At 40.9% G+C, this 19,547-nt stretch overlaps 1 protein-coding gene across 17 annotated transcripts in view; it reads right to left on the reverse strand.

Annotated features, from left to right (window-relative positions):
* The window catches only part of NCKAP5 (NCK associated protein 5), a 1,104,646-nt gene that overhangs the window by 786,020 nt on the left and 299,079 nt on the right, over positions 1-19,547 (reverse strand). The window contains exon 1 of one of the 17 annotated variants that reach the window (XM_082465755.1): positions 2,137-4,974. The exons of the other annotated variants lie outside the window; for them this stretch is intronic. The gene's annotated coding sequence lies outside the window, so the exon portion shown is untranslated. Of the gene's footprint in view, positions 1-2,136; positions 4,975-19,547 lie in introns of those variants that run through there. 17 annotated transcript variants of the gene reach the window in all.

Raw genomic sequence — 19,547 nt, forward strand, 5'->3', positions numbered from 1 at the left:
CCCTTACTATCGTTCTAATGAGTTTCTCCTGCATCAGCCTCTGCATGAGAAACAAGAAAGGTCAGAAGGACAAATGGAGAACTCAAGAGCACAGCGATGATGGTGTCCAGGCTGCTGTCTCCTTCTTGTCTTTCCCAGGTCTGCAGCCCAACACTGGGCACAGCTGCGTGGCCCAGACCAGCGCAAGGCAAACACACAGGGCGTTGTGACTGGCGCTGCGATCTCTGCAGTGTTTGGACATTTCAACTGGAAATATTCCACCTTGAAATTCTCAAATATCAGAACTACAGAACTCCATTGCCCTTGGTACTTGTCATGGGTTTGTTCTAAATAAACACAAAATGGACAAATAAAAAAATATAAGTGTTTTAACGTAGCAATATAGGGATGGAAATTTTTACCCCTAGAGGGGGTTCAGGCTGAGGACCTGTTCGGTCACAAGGAAAGAAAATAAAACTTATCCACCTAGAATTCTAGCTACAGAGGAAAGATCCTTCAAAAGTGAAGGTAAATTAAAGGAACTTTTCAGCCAAAAGCTGAGAGATTTTGTCCCAAGCAGATCTAAGATGTAAGATCTAAGATGTACGCAAGAAATGTTTAGAGCGCCCCTGCCTTTTCGGTTTGTCACCGGTTGGAACGTTACTTCTGTCCATAACATAGTGTGTGTTGCTGCTGCCGGACTCAGAAGCCTGAACTGGGCAGTCCTTATGCAACTCGAGAGTGCTAGAGGCAAAAAGACCAACTCAGCATATTTCATCAATACACTTATTTTCCAAACAGGAAATAGAGGGTCAGAGAAATAGAGACAAACTAAGAATTATACAATTAGTAGGGGGACAACACTGCAATTAGCCCCAATTAGACCCACTGGGAAAATGTTGGGGTCACTAAGTCATATGATCTACCCTGTTTGAAGGGCCACAGACTGATCTCTAGTGAGATAAATACCATTCACAGTCATATTTTATTTGGCAGACAAAGTAGATTTTTTTTCAATTCAAAATCAATTGCCTTGAAAATTTAGAAGGCATTGTCAGGTGAGCTCATAAACCTATTTGAGCACAATCGGCCAGAGTTCCAGTGTTTTCTGCCCCCTTTAGATGGGACATGTACTGTCTACTTTGCTGTAGTCACCACCACCCCCTAACGTCACCATGACACGAGGTCAGAGGTGATTCAGAATGAATCATCATGCTCGCACAGTTACTTATCTTAACCATTCATTTCAATCATCTATCTTATTTTCCTGGGCCGTGGGAACATTTGATTTTGCAATCCCTTCCCTTCCATATGCTACTTCTATTTTCCTAATTAGTAACCACGATACACCAACAAACAAGAAACTCAATGTCTACCTGCATGCCTGGCACACTCTTGATCCTATAGTGATTATGTGTATAGAGAACTCAAGACATATACATTTACATAAGCTAGTATAGGAGGACCATTTATTTTATCCACTTGTGTTTAAGAATAAAAGTTGCCAAAGTCCCACTTGTTGTATCACAATATTCTGAAGGAGAGTGGTGACCATTTTGCCATTTTCCTCAGTTTCCACTGGGTAAGATGTAGCCTTTCCTAGTATTTTCTCCTGGGCTCTCGCATAACTTCTCAGGAAGATGGGGCAGGAGGAGAATCTAGTTTTTTTTCCTGTTTTGTTTTGTTTTGTGTTTTGGCTGCTCCACGCAGCTTGCAGAATCTTAGTTCCCCAACCAGGGATCGAATCCAGGCCCTGGCAATAAAAGCGACAAGTCCTAACCACTGGACCACCAGGGAATTCCCGGGAGAATCTTGTTTTAAAACTGTATTAAAAAGATAAGATAGGGACTTCCCTGGTGGTCCAGTGGTTAAGACTCCACGCTTCCACTGCAGGGGGTGTGGCTCGATCCCTGGTCGGGGAACTAAGATCCTGCACGCCGCACCATGTGGCCAAGAAAATAAAAATAAAATAAGATAGACCCATTTGTCCACAAAAAATATATGTATATGAATTTCATAACAGTATTATTCATAATAGCCTCAAAGTAGAAACAACCTAACTTTGCATCAACTGATGAGTGGATAAATAAAATATTTTACATCTATACAATGAAATATTATTTGTCAATTTTTAAAAAATGAAGTATTGATACATACTACAACAGGGATGAACCTGGAGACACTGCAGGAAATGGAGAATGACTACTAGTGGGGATGAGGCTTCTTTTTTGCGGAGATGAAAATGTTCCAAAAGTGACTGTGGAGATGGTTGCACAAGTTTGTGAATATCCTAAAATGATGAAAGAGTACACTTTAAACGGGTGGATATTATGGTATGTGAATTACATCTCAATAAAGCTGTTATTTAAAGAAAGATAAAACAGAATAAGCGTTTTGAAATTGGGAAAGGGGAACTAATATTTTGAAAGGATCTGCTATGGGCCAGGCAGACTCCAGCATGTGTGTGTGTGTGTGTGTGTGTGTGAGTGTGTATAATTTTATTCAAGCCTCACAGCAACCTGCCAGGCAATTTCATTCTGCCCATTTCACAGATGAACAAATAAAGGCTCACAGAAATTAAGGCTGCCTTAACTAGTTACTTGCCAAGCTGAGATGTGAACCCACATCAGTCATGCAACATTTTCTCCTCTAAAAGACAAGAAACTAAATAGAAACGATTTCCCATGGCTTTTTTTTTTTTTTTTTTTTTTTTTACTGCTGCATGTTGACTACTTAATTATGAACAGGAGAGTAGCTTTTCTTTTCTTAAAAGCTAACCTGTGATATGCCAGCTGATAAAAAGTCAAATGGGGCCTTTTTCTCTCAAGGTGACACATGTTCTTTTCTAAACGAAAAGCTAGACCTGCCGAAACCATTTCTGTCTGTTGGTATTTTCTCACTTACCAAATATTCTCCGTGAACTCACCTCAGCTTTCTCCCTCACTGGATATCAGAGCTAAAAACACTGCCTAATGTACCTCCCCCTCCCATCCCTGAATACATAAAGCAGCACCCAGGTAGCACTGAACCTGTTTATGACATCCTCATTCTATCGCTACACATGTCTCTCACCGTTAGCATCAAAGAGCACTTACACATGAATTCATATGGACAAATTCCTCAACGAAGCATTCAGGACGCATGCACCTGCATCCAGCCCCAATCACTTCAGGAGGCTGTGTTAAAGCACAAATCATTGGGGAGGGCGGTAACGCGGGGTGAGGGGAGACAGACTCAAATAGAACTCATGCTTCTTGCCTTAAATGAGGATCGGCCTGAGCTATACACGAAGAGGCAGCCGGCAGAGAGCGTCTGGGATGCCAGCCATCTCCAAGCCACAGGCACGGAGTCTGCACTGACTCACATCACAACCCATCAGCTTCCCAGCTGGGCTCCAATCCTCACCTCTACTGAAGCAGAAGGTCTCCACCAGTGAGACCTCGCTGCACCATCAGGATCGCTGCAGCCACTCAGTTTGGCCCCTTACAGACTCAGCTCTCTGATCTGACAGCCACCATCAGATCTTTCTTTCCTCTTTCCAACAGGACCAGTATGCTTCCTCCTGCTTGTCAATATTTAACTACCCTGTCAAGTTACATTACACCACCTGCCCTAAATCCCACCCCAGTGATAACTAGGGGGTGTGCCTGCTCTACTCAATTCAACTCAACTAACCTTTATCAAGTGGCTTCCATTCATTCATTTCTTTCGACATGTATTGAGCGCCTACTGAATTTGGCACTGGAGATACAGAAATGAAATATCCGATCCCCGGACAGTCAAGACAGTGCATTATGTGCTAGGATGCTGGAGCACAGAGATAGGGGACTCTCTCATTCCAGATGGCTACCAACCGAGAGATGGAGTGAATGGGACCAGAGAATTTCCAAAGATGGGGACACTCAGAGTGACATCCCGAATGGGCCAAGCTAGATCCGGACAGACACAGGAGGACAAATGCGTGGCCTCTGCCCTCAAGGAGTTTAAACTCAACACAGGGAGCTCTATCCGTCTATAGGCTAGCAGGATTCCTTACATGAGTGTCACAGGCAAGGCGCTGAACATTAAACCAAAGAGGGCAGCCATTTCTCTTTTTTTTCTTGATGCGTTGGATCATCAGCTATTTCTTTTTTTTTAATGGAATTATATTTGACATATAACTTTGTGTGTATATTAAGGTGTACAACATGTTAATTTGATACATTTATATTTTATAATATGATTACCATTGTAGTGATAACTGGCACCTCTATCAAATTACATAATTATGATTTCTTTTTGGTCGTTGGAAATATTAAGATCTAATCTCTTAGCCAGTTTGATGATTATAATACAATATCGTTGCCTATCTTCACTAGAGTGTGCATTAGCTCTCTAGGACATATTTGTCACTCGTTGCATGTTTGTACTTTTAAACAGCATCTGTCCTCTCCAGCTATTTCTAAGACTGAACATTTGAATGATGATGTCTCAACAGGGAAAGCTGACCGCAGCCTATAGATCCCTCAGTGTTACAAATATGGGTGTCTCCTCAGATCTCTCAAGTAACAGATAAACACAGAGAGTAAAGGAGATTGCCTGGGACCTATCTGCAAGATCAGGGGGAAAAAATTTGGGTAACACAGAGTACTATTCTTCCCTGGTCAAAGGAATTAATCCGGGACAAAATGGCTCGGCTACAGGTAAACAGGGATCTGCCACATACCTTTCTAATCTCTCCATGACTTTTCCAAAGCAAAAATTCCTGACGCTTAATGAACGGTTGATGGCTCTTTGAAATAATATAGACAGACTTACAGTTTAGTATTGCCAATTGAGCAATACTAAACTGTGGTCTTTCGCCCCATCTGTGATCAGACGGCTCAAAAGCTACTGACTTTGGGATTTTTTCAAAGTTTGAGTTTACTACCAAAGCACAGCTCTCACATATGCCCACGTAATCTCTTTTCTACCAAAACTTACTTCAGCTTCGTGCACCAGAGAACAAAGCTCCCCGTTTACACCACCATCGGGAGCCTAAGAGACTGGCCGCGGAAAGTGTCAGAATATTTGAATTGCAAACCACGGCCTGGGTGGGGGATCTCAACACATCTAATTTGGGACACGTTCCAAGCTCAAGAGCATCTCTGCATGGAAGCAGCTCTAGTAGTCAGTTTCTCAGGCCATTTCCCATTTCCACACATCTACTTCCCGAAGTGTTTCTAAAGCGAACGTTTATTCGCTTTATTGCAATATTTTACTACAAGGTATTTAAGGTTTTGACAAATACTAACTGACACTGCCACCATTCCAATGAAAACTGATGACCCGGAACTAATGCCGACGACTTGGTTGTAGCCAAAGACGTTGTCTAGTCCGTCAGGGATGTTCAGCGGAATGCTGTTCCAGATGCCTCTTTCACATCCTGGAAACACGGTTTGATTTCAGTCTTAAATAAAGCCACATTGCACGTTGAATCATCACAAAACTGAAGTTTTACCACACTCAAACTTGCTCTTTTTTTTTAAACCGAGACGTTTTTCGGAATCTTTTTTCTTAATAACACATAACACGCTTGGCATTGGGAATATTATACATTATTAATGGAACAATTGTTACTACTAATTGCCCAATGCCTAGGGATTTCTGGATCCAATTAGAGTGGATTTGTGCCATTTATCTTGCAATCCCACTAGAAGGATGAGGTACTATATGACCTTTGTTTTTAAAGGCAATTTTAGTAAATTACAGCAAATATGAGGGACATTTAAAAAATAATACCATTAATATCATAGGTGATGAGATAACTAACTAGCATCCCATAGAAAATAACCAGCAAATGTGACTGACATTTCCAGATATCATGAAGAACTTCAGTTTTCAAAAGACAGAGTAGTATTTCAAATATTCCCTGTTTATCTCTTGTCTACCCAGCTTTACAAAACAGAACAAAAAGAGGGTTTGGGGTTTTTTGTTTGTTTGTTTTTAATAAGTAATCTAAAAGAAAACTTCCAAAATAAAACGAATTGCCCCAAAGCCAATTTAATAGTCTTCTTTTTTAGAAAGGAAGTGGCATTGTGTACTCATCATGAGTATAGACAAAGAACTTGAAGCCTCAGTCAATATCACGTGACCCTGGGCGAGGCACTTCATCCCTGTGATGAGGTAACTATGCCTGCCCACCTCTTATGAGGAGCAATTAAGGAAAAGTGATTGGTTGTTGAAGGTATACACATGCACTCATGTGTGGCAGGGAGTACTGGGCCTTTTAAAACAGTCACTCTGGGAGCACAGGACATGTTCAAGGTCACCGAAGAGACTTTCTCAGGTTGCTATTAACTGTCCCAGTTTGCCCAGGACTGGGGGACTCCCAAAAAGCATGACTTTGAATGCTAACACCAGGAAAGTCCTGGGCGGATCATAGGCTGGCCACTCAACTTCCTATTAGTTCATGTTTGAACTCTGTCCTGGGAACAGACTTCATGTAATATGATCAGTTATTTTGCATCCTGTCTGAGCCAACCGATTTTGATTCTTCAGAATTCAGTTGACTTTTTGAAATAAATATTTAGAGCCAGGCCCAAAAAATGATATGGATTTTCACAGTGGATGAAAAGTTTGATATAAAAAGGGAAAGGAGTCCATCAATTATAGAGGTTTTCTTTTCTGAGACATTCAGAAACTAAATCCAAAAGTGAAATTAAAAAAAAAAAAAAATCCAGAGGGATTTTATAACCTTGCTGCTTGAATTACGTTCATAGGATTGGCAATATTGGCATCACCAGAGCGTGTTAGAAATGTACAAGTCTGTCCCACCCCAGACCTGCATCAGAATCTGTGTTTCTGTAAGATCCCTGGGTCTCTGAGGCTATGAGAGTTTGAGGAGCCCTGTTTTAGAATTTCTTTAAGCCTGGGGTAAGAGGGAACAAACCTCCATAAAAACATTTGATAGAGTTATAAAAATAAAAAACATTCCTGCAATTCAAAGACTTATGACCAAGGAAATGAAAGGCATTATTGTAATTTATGTTTTTGTGCCCTGTGAATTTTAGCTTCATAGTCGAGGAGGCCATAAAATATAATTCAGTTCTAAATGAGGCCAATGATTCAATAGTTTTCCTACAAGGAAGCCTTTAGGATGCCAGGATCCACTTCAAAGGGTAGAGTGAGAATGTGTAGGGATTCCGTCTGCATACCAAGTCAGTCACCACCCTCTGTTCCTGGCATCTCACTGAGTAGGGGGTTGAACCAGGGAGGCCTCCTAGGCTTTAGGTTTACATCTGAAACACCAGTGGGCAGGGGAAGGATTGAGAAAAAGCAAGTTTTTGACACACGGGTAGAGAGGTCTATTTTGGAATGGGAGGTTTGAGGGACCTAATAAACACACACGTGGGGTGAATTTGGTATTTGGATGTACTAGTCTGGGACTAAGCAGGTTACAAAAGAGTATGTACATGATTTCTTTTTGTAAAATAACTTGGAGACCTGTCAGCATAGGGACTGTATTGGATAATCAGGGGAAAAGGGATTTTATAGAACACAGCATTCCAGGCCTTAGAGGGCAGTAGAACTAATGCCCGGAGAAGGGAAGCAAAGCAAAAACAAAGCAAAACAAAACAAAACAACCGTGATAAGCAAAGAATACCTACAAGTGAAATTTAAATGGGTGACCATAACGTGGTGAATTGGAATAATATAAAGGTTTAAAAGCTTTGCTTCCTAAAACAGAAGATGCATATTGTAACAGCAAGTACAATAGGAGTCTGAATCCAAAATTCCAAATATTTCAAACGGGGAGCCAGGAGATTGAGTGCAAAGTTTTATTTGTGTGTGTACATGTGGACATTTTGTACCCTATGAACAGGAAATGCATAGCCTTCTTTCTGCCCATGGGACATAAGTTTACAGAAAAAGGTTAGGCATGTGGCCACAAAGGAGACGCTAAAATTCCTTGAAATAAATGAGGAAAGGAGCAACAACAGTAACAACCAAAAGACCCACGAAAATCTAAGTGTTTTCAATTAAAAAATGGTCTTCTAACTGAACCAGGTATCCAAAATGCCATAAAAATACAAAGTACAAGTTATTTAGACATAAGTACAACAATCAGGAAAACTTCATATCAAAACCGGGATGCAGCTGAACTCAGAAGAAACCATAAACCTTTAAACGTTTTTATTAAAAAGGAGATTGAAGATAATTATATACTCAACCTAAGGAATTAAGGAACCTAAGAAAACAAAATAAACTTAAAGAAAACAGGATAAGAAAAAAACCTAAAATACATTAGCTAGTAATCAATTTATACATTAGCTGATTCAATAAACATTTATTGAACAGTGCCTAGGAGTTGTTTTTTGTTGTTGTTTGTGTTTTGCTACTTTTCTAGATTCGGTGAATATGGCAGTGAAGGAAAACCAATAATAAATAGATGAACAGAAAAATAATGGATGAATAATTGGTGTAGATATTCCTCCCTCAGTGAGAAGGAATGTAACTCCCTATTCTTTAAGTACAACATGGAGAGTTGGCGGGGGGGGATAGTAACCTTACTGTGGAGAAACCTGACAAACACTAATCAGCCAGGTGATCAAGGTCAACATCAACAGTGATATATCCTGTTGATAGTATGTACCCCAGATATGATGTGGTGAAAAGGGTACTTTGCCACTCTGGGCTTCCTCCCCAAACCCCATAACCCCAATGTAATCATGAAAGAAAAATCAGACAAGTTTCAAGAGAAAAGGGCATCCTGCAAATGACCTGACCAGTACTCCTTAAAGTCAGAAAGAGAAAAACAAATACCCTATGCTAACACATATATAGGGAATCTAAAAAAAAAAAAAAAAAAGGTTCTGATGAACCTAGGCCAGGACAGGAATAAAGATGCAGACATAGAGAATGGACTTGAGGACACGGGGAGAGGGAAGGGTAAGCTGGGACGAAGTGAGAGAGTGGCATGGACATATATACACTACCAAATGTAAAATAGATAGCTAGTGGGAAGCAGCTGCATGGCACAGGGAGATAAGCTTTGTGCTTTGTGACCACCTAGAGGGGTGGGATAGGGAGGGTGGTAGGGAGACGCAAGAGGGAGGGGATATGGGGATATATGTATATGTATAGCTGATTCCCTTTGTTATAAAGCAGAAACTAACACACCATTGTAAAGCAATTATACTCCAATAAAGATGTTTAAAAAAACCCCAAAACTGTCAAGGTCATGAAAAACAAGGAAAGACTGAGAAACTGTGGTAGCTAAGAGGAGACTAAACAGACATGGCAACCAAATATCAGTGTGGTATCCTGGATGGGATCTTGGAACAGAAAAATAATGTTAGGTAAAACTAAGGAAATTCAAGGAATTTCCTGGCGGTCCAGTGGTTAGGATTCGGCGCTTTCACTGCTGGGGCCCCAGGTTCAATCATCCCTGGTTGGGGAACTAAGGTGTCGCAAGCCGTATGGTGCAGGCAAAAAAAAAACAAAACAAAAAACGAAGGAAATTCAAATCAAGTATGATAATAAGTTAATAATAATGTATCATTAATTGTGATTACCAGTTAGTTGTAATTGATTAATTGTAATAACAGTTGTTATTAGCACCTTACATTAGTACGCCCATCTTTCCTATGTTTAAACTGGCTGTTTCAGATCGTCTTCAGATGTGTAATCTATTTCCAGCATAGAATTAATTACTGTGTGTTGATGAGACATTTTAACCACCTCCCACTCCCACCTCCGGCCTTTTGGAGGCTGAAGAGGAGACAGAGATCCATTTCCAAGGTATGCAGTTTGGAAGCCTGCCTCTTTGATGTGGCCTTTTGGTTTCAGTGCCTCATTCTTAGGGAAAACATTCTGAAGCTGTCGCAAAGATCATTTGAGATCTCTGCAGTGGTCAGCGCTAACGCGCCTCTCTACAGTGCCTGCATCAGCACAGAGGCACAGAGAACTGGGGTAACCTGCTTAGTGAGTTGTCTTCTCCATAGCAGACCAAGGTTTGTATATGGTACATAAAGGAGAGGATCATCTTAATTTTTTTTTTTTTTTTTTAGCAGTTATACCTAAACCTCAGAAGCAAAGGTTTCTTCCCGTTACTGACATCAAACAGGGAGAAGGGGAGAGGAAATGATGCTAATAAAGAAGAATGTGAGGGGACAAAATAATTCTCTTTATCATAAAAACAAGAAACAAGGAATATGTTTTTCATGCGAATGAAGAGAAGAATCAAATCCAGTTAGGTGAAAATAAAAATTAAGAAAGCACAACCCAAGAACCCAAAGGTTGTTAGTGATTCATAACTTTGTAAATTCATCCATATAAGAGAGGGTCCCGTTTAGAAGAAATAAATTTGCTTCCCTCTGAAATATACACATTTGCCAAACACCTGAATCAGATAAATGCCCAAATCATGGAATCTATCACTACGTCATTCCTTAAACTTTGCTTCAATACCTGCAAATTAGGTTAAAAAATGAAATTTCTTTAAGTGCCTAATGTTGCCCTTTGTCACAGCAAGAGCTCATTAAACTTTGAAGAGGGAACATCACAGTTTACCGTTGAACTGCACAGCTAATACTACTGCATTATCTGTATCACGCAACAAACTTAGCGTCATTATAGTTTCATGAGATACAATAAGAACCGTTCATTAGTTATTCACATTTTGCTTCTAGTACACAGGATTTTTAAAAAACATACACAAGAGAACCAGAAGTGCTGTTACCCTACACACTTAGTTATGTCAAGAGAAGACTTAGCTGAGCTTGATAACGTTGGATTTCAGATCTCCTAACAGCACTGATCGCTTGAGTGCTTTGAGAGTTCCACACGGCCCTTCGCACAGGCTGCTCCGATGTTCCCATTGCCTGTTGTCGCTATTAAGCCAGGGATAAACACAACATCAAGACTATCATCCTGTGCACAGACTAAGTCAGCTCCAAACACAAATTCTGTCAAGTAGTAGGTTAAGGCCAATCTTTAAACCATCAAATTTGCCCCTGCTACATATCTGGCCATGAAGGTGGCGTGTTTCTCTCACTAATATCTAACTCCCCTGCCAGCTCAGTAGCAAATGGTAATTATTTTGTTCATCGTAGCATGATAGCATAGTCTCAGAACCTGGGACAGTGCCTGGCACATAGAAGACAATAAATACTTATGTTGAATGGATCATATGATAAGAATCTTCCCACTTTGTGCATCTGTAAAATGGGGATATTATAATTTCTATAACTACTTCTGCATTGTTTCTTCTTTTACTGTAGTCTTCTAAACATTGTTGGGATTAATACCTTTATTCATGTGATTTCTCCATATTTTGAGTTCTCAAAAGGAGAATTAATGGGTCAAAGAATCAGAACATTTTATGACTCTTGCCAAATTACTTACATGAACAATGTCATAAGGAAACATGGCAAAATGAATTTTACCACTTGTCCATGAAGATTAGCTATTAAAAGAGTGGCTAACTTATGGGGAGAATGAAACGTTATCTAATATTTTGTTGTAATTCAAATGTCATTAATTTGGTAAATTGAACTTTTCTCTGTTTAACTAGTTATAGCTTCTTTTTCATCCATCAGCTGAAGAATGACCAGCCCTGGTCCCCACTCTGTGTATGGGAGCCTTTCCCAGATACTTCAAGAAACTCTGGCACCACAGCTTCTTTGACAATTTGATTCCTTCGATATTCTTTCTCAAGAGTACAACAGGAGCCTTGAAAGCTAAAGTTTAGGCGATACTTCTATTGGCCAGGGATCTCTGCACTAAATGGACTTATATGATAGACCAGGAGTCCCTAAGATTATTTACATGTGTGTTGATAAACACCTTTGGAGGTTTTCACTGTGGAAGAATTAGTGAGTTATTTTGTAGAGTCAGGCCAGTTTTATGAGCCAATAAATGAGAGCCTAAGTAAGTCACAGTCAAGGACCAGCCCACACAAAGAAATCCTATACCCACAAAAGTTTCAGTGCTAATACAGTTGAAAGCTGTCACCAAATCCTGCTATCTGTCTGGGTAGAAAAGTGCTCAACAACACACTGATAGCACAGAAGGTAGAGAATTGAATTAAGGCCAACAAAAACCTTTGAGTGAATGGCAGATTCAAGATAATAGTGGAGTGATAAAATAAAACTTTCCCAGAAACCCAAGTCCTAGCAAAATTGCTCTGTAAGTGTTTTGGGACTACTGGTCTTTCTAACTTCTTTACGTTCCCAAAGCTCAAGGATTTTTGGTTTTGGGAATAGGCCCATTTCAGGATGTGTAGACAATCCAGGTAATGTGTAACAGGGCCCAAGGTGGAATCTGGTTTGTAAAGCTCAGCAGAGGTTGGTATCATTGCATAAAAATTTATATATGACTTCCAAAACAAAACATTCTCATTGTTCTAGATACTCACTGCTTAAACGCTTGGAATGGAGGAAAGAGCCCAAGAATACTTATAAAAATATTTTATATGGAAAAGGTCAAAAATTCTTAATGGTAACCCAAGGTGTGAATGGTGAGCTAAATGTTTACTTCTTCCTTCAGTTCTATTTGGCTAGGCGATGATTGATAAGAAGAGAAAGAGTATCTTAAACATGTTCCTTTTCAAGAATCATTCATATATAAAGAGCTAAATGTCAACCCCAGAAAAACCAACAACCACATTCTGTAAATAAACTCATTTCCAGGGGAGTTTTGTCTCCCACTGGAGATCACAGTTGAGTGGAGGAGAGGAGGTAAAGCACAGTGGTTAAGAACAGAGACTGGAGATGGACAGCCTCAGTCTAATCCCGGCTCAGCCTTTATTAGCTGTACGATTTGGGATGTGCCACTAAATTCTATATTCCTCAGTTTCCTCATCTGCAAAGTGGGGTTGATAATGACAATGTCTACTTCATAGTGTTGTTGTGATGATGAAATGAGTGAAATATGTAAGAACACTCTGAACTGTGCCCAGCATATAACACCATGTATTTTCCGATAGGAGATTATGAACACCTTGAGAGTATAATTTATGTTCTCCAGAACCCAACATCACCCCGGCACACAGGAGGCGATTCATAAACAATTGCTGAATAAGAGGATGACTATAAAGAATTTTCTGCTAGGATTTCTTGAAAGGGCAGCATTTCCTTGTATCTTCAAAGCATGACAACTCAACACAGGACTGACAATACAGGCACCTTTAAGAAACAATTCCAGGGTGCAGAGTGCACGCACCTGGATGCAGCAGCAAAATGAGTAACGAGAGAGCAATGAACAGTATTAGATAAAAGTAAGAGTCTTCACACAAATCCAAATGACTGAATTAATGCAAGTATTATATTCTTTGCATAGCCCCAGCTTGCCCTTCTACTCTCTACTGATAAAGCCAGGACTATTACACCATCTGGAGTGGGTCAAGATGAAGTGGAGATTCTGATCTCATCTCTAATTACTTCTTCATTCAAGTGGGAGTTGGAGAGTGTGTAGGAAAGTTTCAGGGAAGGATTTTTCAAATGACACAAATTCACTAATAAAATGCTCAGGAGCTGATTTAGGCCTATTTAATCTCCAAGACATCTGAAACAACACAGTGTCTGTAACGACTTCTTATCCTGGAAAATCCCAAAGTCGTTTTAATATTTTTTTGATTTTAATCCATGTACTTAGTAGTCACATCACTCACCACTAAAATGCAGTTCTCATTTCTGCAGTCAAAGAGAACAATGCGTTTCATAGGAACTGCAAGATAACAGGATGGCTAGACACACAGTTCACATCACTGAAAATGGAGACGGGCCGGCTTCACCATGGTGGAACACAGCCAGCCTCTCCGGCGTGCATAACGATCTGGGTGTGGCATCACTGTTTTCTTCCTTGGACGGCAATGGGGTAAAAGAGTGGGTCAAGCGAATGAGAGAGATGATGAGTGTCTGATTAAATGAACACATGCAATGAAGTTAAAGAAGGTACTAAAAGCTACAAAAGATTTTAGTTGAAAGAGGCAGGGCCTTTCCCATTCATCAAATCTGGCCAAGAATGGATTTCAGTTTAGATAGCAGCTTGGGGCTAGTGGCTACCATATTGGACGGTGAAGGCTAGGTGACTCCATCTGACATCTCTATTCTTCTCTGGTTCCTTCATGGTGTCTTTTCATCTGCCACTTGCTTATTGGGATTCCTCACTGGCCCCTGCTTTTGTGACTCTGCACACTTTCCACAGCTCTTTTTGCGACACCTGACATTCTACAACACCAGAATCTAACCCTTTGTCTTCTCTGGTAAAATAGCTATTTTTCATTCGTGTTTTACTTCAGTTGCAGGCACTGTCTTTCACCTGGGCTCCCAAGCAGGGTACCATTTTTGACAGCTCACCTCCCTCCCTCCAACCCCTATCCAACTGATGATCAATTCTCGCTCTATTGATATTTCCCTTTCAAAAATACTTTTTTAATCCATCCCCTACACGCCAACCACCAACTGCATACTCCAAATTATCCATACTTTCTTTCAGGTATTTCAACCAATATTCTAGCTCAGGGATTCTCACCTGTGGCTGCATGATAGAATCACAGGGGGAGCTGAAAACACAACCAGGACCTGGATCCAACCCAAGAGACGGGGTTTTATGCAGGACGGGGCGGGGCCCAGGCACCGGTAAGTTTTACCCACGTGACTTTTGTCGAGTCAGACTTCGGAATCACTCTTCTTGCTCTTCTGTCTGGCTCTTGTTTTGTCCCCCCCCCCCTACAGCAAGCGACACACTGAAGAAGTAGCAGCCTGCTCCATCCACAACGTTCATCTCTCCACTCTGCCTAAATCTCTTCAATGATTGCCCATCCTCCGGAAAATGAAACCCAATCTCCTGAACTTTCTCTGACCTCTCTACTCATGCCCTGACACTCTCCGCCTCACATCTTTTGCTCCAGTTACTGTTAGTTCCCACCTATACCCTGCCACTTCATCCCCGGGCTCATGCCCTCTTCTTTATTCAGGTTGCCAGTCTCTACTCTTTACCTGGAGAATGCCAACTCATCCTTAAACACTCAGCTTCTGCATCACTTTTCTAAGAAGTCTGTTTCATTATAACTTGCTTGCGCACCACTCCTCTGTGCATGGGACACCCTGTGCCTATCTCTATCAGTGCTCTTGCAAGACATCATAAAAATGGGTACATATACATGAATCGCCCACTCCCCTGTGAGCTGGTTTTCTCAGGACACTCATGTCCTATGCCTGTTGTCCCCTTTTAGCTAGTAACAGTGCCCCATTTTCGTCCCAAGGATGTCCTAACATGGCTGGTAAATGGTGGACACCTTACCTGGGAGATCACTGAGACCAGTAACCCAGTCCTATGCTTTGTTGTAATCTCAATGCCTAAGACATTTCCTAAAACTTGGTATATGTTTATATGCTCAAAAAATGAAGGAAGGAAGAAAGGTATTATGTAACTGGCAAGCTATCTTATCATGTTCAGAGGCAACCTTTACGAAGGCCTATTGAAAAATCTAAACAAAGTTTTATCTTAAAGAGATGTCTGCACTCCCATGTTCATTACAGCATTATTCACAATAGCCAAGATATGGGATTAACCTGTGTTCATCGATGGATGAATGGATAACGAAAATGTGAGATATGTGTACATACATGTACACACACATGCACGCACACACACACACACACACACACAGTGGAAGGCTATTCAGCCTTAAAAAAGAAGAAAATCCTGTCCTTTGTGACAACATGGTTGATACTAGGGGACACTATGCTAAGTGCATTAAGCCAGACACAGAAAGACAAATACTGCATGACCTCACTTATACGTAGAATTTTAAAAAGTGAAACTCACAGAACCAGAGAGGAGGATGGTGATTGCCAGGGGCTGGGAGGTGGGGGAAATGGGGAGACGTTGGTCAAAGGGTGCAAAGTTTTAGTCATACAGTATAGTCAATTCTGGAGACCTAGTACACAGCTTGTGACTACAGATAACAACACTGCGTTATAGATCTGAAATTTGCTGAGGGAGTAAATGTTCTCATTACATACACAAAAGATTAAAAAAAAAAAAGATAACTACGCCAGGTGATAGATGTGTGAATTAGCTCGAGTTTGGTCATCTTTCACAATGCACATGTATATCAAAATACCATGTTTGGGCTTCCCTGGTGGCGCAGTGGTTGAGAATCTGCCTGCCAATGCAGGGGACACGGGTTCGAGCCCTGGTCTGCGAAGATCCCACATGCCGCGGAACAACTAAGCCCGTGAGCCACAACTACTGAGCCTGCGCGTCTGGAGCCTGTGCTCCGCAACAAGAGAGGCCGCGATAGTGAGAGGCCCGCGCACCGCGATGAAGAGTGGCCCCCGCTCGCCGCAACTAGAGAAAGCCGCCACAACTAGAGAAAGCCCTCGCACAGAAACGAAGACCCAACACAGCCATAAATAAATAAATAAATTTAAAAAACAACAACAACAAAACACCATGTTCTACACTGTAAACGTATACAATTTTTATTTGTCAATCAGACCTCAGTAAATCTGGGAAAAAAAGAGAGATCTGATTAAATGTAAGAAAAACTAAACATAGAAACAATTTGGCATGTAATTGCTCCTCAAAAGTATGATTGTAGAAAGTAAACTTGAGTTTTCTCAGCCTACTATCACTTTGCATACTCCTGTGTGCTCTCTGGACCCGAGGGATGTTGACAGTCATCAGGTGGCTGAGGACCAAAGTCTAGATGATTCCTGGGAGCAACCCCAGGCCCTGTCTGTTCTCACAAGGGCAAGTCTGCTTTTTGTGGCCAAGGATTTGAGCTCTGGTGTCAGGCTACCTGCATTTGCATTGCGGTCCTCCACTGGGAGGGCACATGACTTGGGTAAGTTATATAAACTCTCTAAGCCAGCTTTATAATGGAGAATAATGTGCCTACTCATACAATCGCAGAGAATTAAATAAGGAAAACTATGCAGGGAAGTTAGCACGGTGCCTGCCTGCCACAGAGAAAGCCCCTAAGAAACAGTCACCCTTATTCTTTTATCTATTTTATTTGTTGGACTTACAAATAATATTTCACTTGAAGAAGGGATTTGTCTGCATGAAAAAGAAAATACTTTGGGAAAGCACCGTTCTAGAAACGTTTGACTGTAGAGATTCCAACCCGATTCTCCCTTGGGATCTTTGTAACTTGAGTTGCTGATGGAGCCAGGGTTCTTTCTTTCCTCTGCAATTCAGAGACTCAAGCCCGCGTCTTGCCTGCTCCCTAGAACCCATTAGTGGAAAAGAAAACAGCAGCCCAGGACTCAAATTTCGGTGTGAGCCACAGGTGCTAGTGGGTGCCAGCTTCTGGCAGCATGGCACAAAAAGAAATGTATGCTCTTGCCAGTGTTGGGGATATGACTGCAGTGTACCTATTACAAATATTTACCTTTGCAGCTGGAATACTAGGGGACACTAGGGTTTCTGTTTGAACAGTGCTTTGAGGCAGAACTCATTGAAATGACATGGAAAGCTTTGCATAAATCAACTCTCCTATGATGATGTTTGTAACACATCATGCCATCGGACTGCAAAATAAAGCTTGGGAGAACAAAACAGTCCCAGTTATTTACACATAACTCTAGTTCCCAAAGCAGATTTGTGGGTAACTTTGCATAAAGGATAACAGGAGATATTTCATTCTTGGAAAAGGGGTCTATCAATTAGGGTTGAAAAGGCAATAGAATTTGGGGGTTGCAGTCTAGGGTTTATAACCAATGTCTTTGGAATCAAACAGACATAGGTTTGAGAAAATAAAGCACTTTGAGTGTCGGGAACCTAAAACAGATGCAGTAAACCTTAATTCTGATCGTAGTAATAATTATTTTAAAAAAATTTTATTTTATAATGGACTAGAGTTGATTTACAACACTGTGTTAGTAATTATTAATAATAATATTTTACAAAATTCCAGCAAAGATGATTAGGTTGTCTTTCATTCTATCCTATTTTGTTTTTTCCTGCTGCTGCTCTTTGTGATTTTAGATCAACCCCAAAATATTCACACAGGCTTAAAACCCAGCTTCAATAATTTCAATTTTCTCTGAGGAGTTAGCGGATCGCACCAAGCTATGGGAATGAGTTTGAGGTGTCTGCATTTTCATAACCAGAAGGCATGATACCTTGTCCTAAAACTGTTTGATCTTGTTACCATTGCTGTTGAATACTCTGAGTCACGCATGGGTGTAGAACACCTTTTATTCAAAAGCTTCCAAAAGAGAGATTACATCGACAGAAATTCAGAGCAAGCTGCTTAAAGGCTATATTAATCCCGATCCCGGGCTATTATACTAAATATTTGACAGGAATCCAAATTTTCCTGTAGCCTTCCACTGAGAAGATAATCTTTCATAATTTTAACTGTGAAAGGGGAGGACTTGATCTTTTGAAATGGAAAGGGTGAGCCTAATTGAATTTCCTTCTTTGGTTTCTTATTAAAGATGGGACCAGATTGAATCATATTCAATTAATGATTGTACATGGATATATGGCTCTTTGCAGAAGCTGAAAATAAGATTAACAAAGCTAGAAAAAGATGTAGGGGGCAATGGTGCCAATTCAACACTTAAAGAGCCAGGCATATGTAAGAGCAAAGACCTATTTCAATGCCATTTATTTATATGATCCTGGAACAGGCTGGGCCATCGTTCGTCACCAACTCAAGGACTGAGTGGAAAATTGTGCGATACTGAGCATCGTCTATGGGGGAAAATAAACTTACAAATGCCGCAAAGAATAATCAGGAGGTACCATTCTGACCCGTCCCCTCTCCTGACTACCCACCAGATACACCACGGTCCTTGTTATTGTCAACCCAGGGCACACCCGTCATGCACTCATCTCAGCCCAACCGTCGTCAGCCTCCCAGACACCACAACTCAGCTCTAAGACTGTTGCCTTCCACAAGGCGTTATGCAGCTCTGGTAACCACAGAAGCACCTTTTATGGACTAATAATTGTGATAGGAGATCTGACAGGTACATTAGCACAGTAGTTCAAATATTTAAAAACTGGAACTATCCAGGAGTGCAGTCCCTATAATTACCATCTCCATAAAACTCTCCCTCTGGAAGCTTTTCTGGGATATTTTTCTTCTATATCTTCAACACTGGCATTTTAACAGACAATGGTCTCATATCTCTATCTGTATATTCTGTCCATAGCAGTGGTGTGAGTGCTTCCAGGGCAGACCGACCAGCTCTTCTACTCTTAGGTGACCACACAGTACAAAACATGTAGTAGGAGCTTCCTTAGTACTTCTTTAAATGCAGCTGATGTGCGTGTGTGTGTGTGTCTGTGTCTGTGTGTTTGCGTATGTGTGTGTGTGTCTGTGTGTTTGAGGGGAGGAGGTGGTGCTAGTTTGGGAGCCGGAATCTGAAATTTTCGTCCCAGCTCTGACCCTTGACATCTGTGAGAGCCTGAGTCAGTTTCCACGTCTGTGGAATGGGTATAATAACACATAATGATGCTCACATTGTGATGATGTTATATGACATTTGGGCACTGCCTGGCATGCAGTGGAACTTCAATTCATAGTCATTCCTTTGTTGAATAGAAACACTGACTTAAGAAAGGTTTTAGGATGTGAG

Source organism: Balaenoptera physalus, assembly GCF_965194825.1.
Source record: "Balaenoptera physalus genome assembly, chromosome: 6".
In the NCBI taxonomy this organism is placed as follows: domain Eukaryota; kingdom Metazoa; phylum Chordata; class Mammalia; order Artiodactyla; family Balaenopteridae; genus Balaenoptera; species Balaenoptera physalus.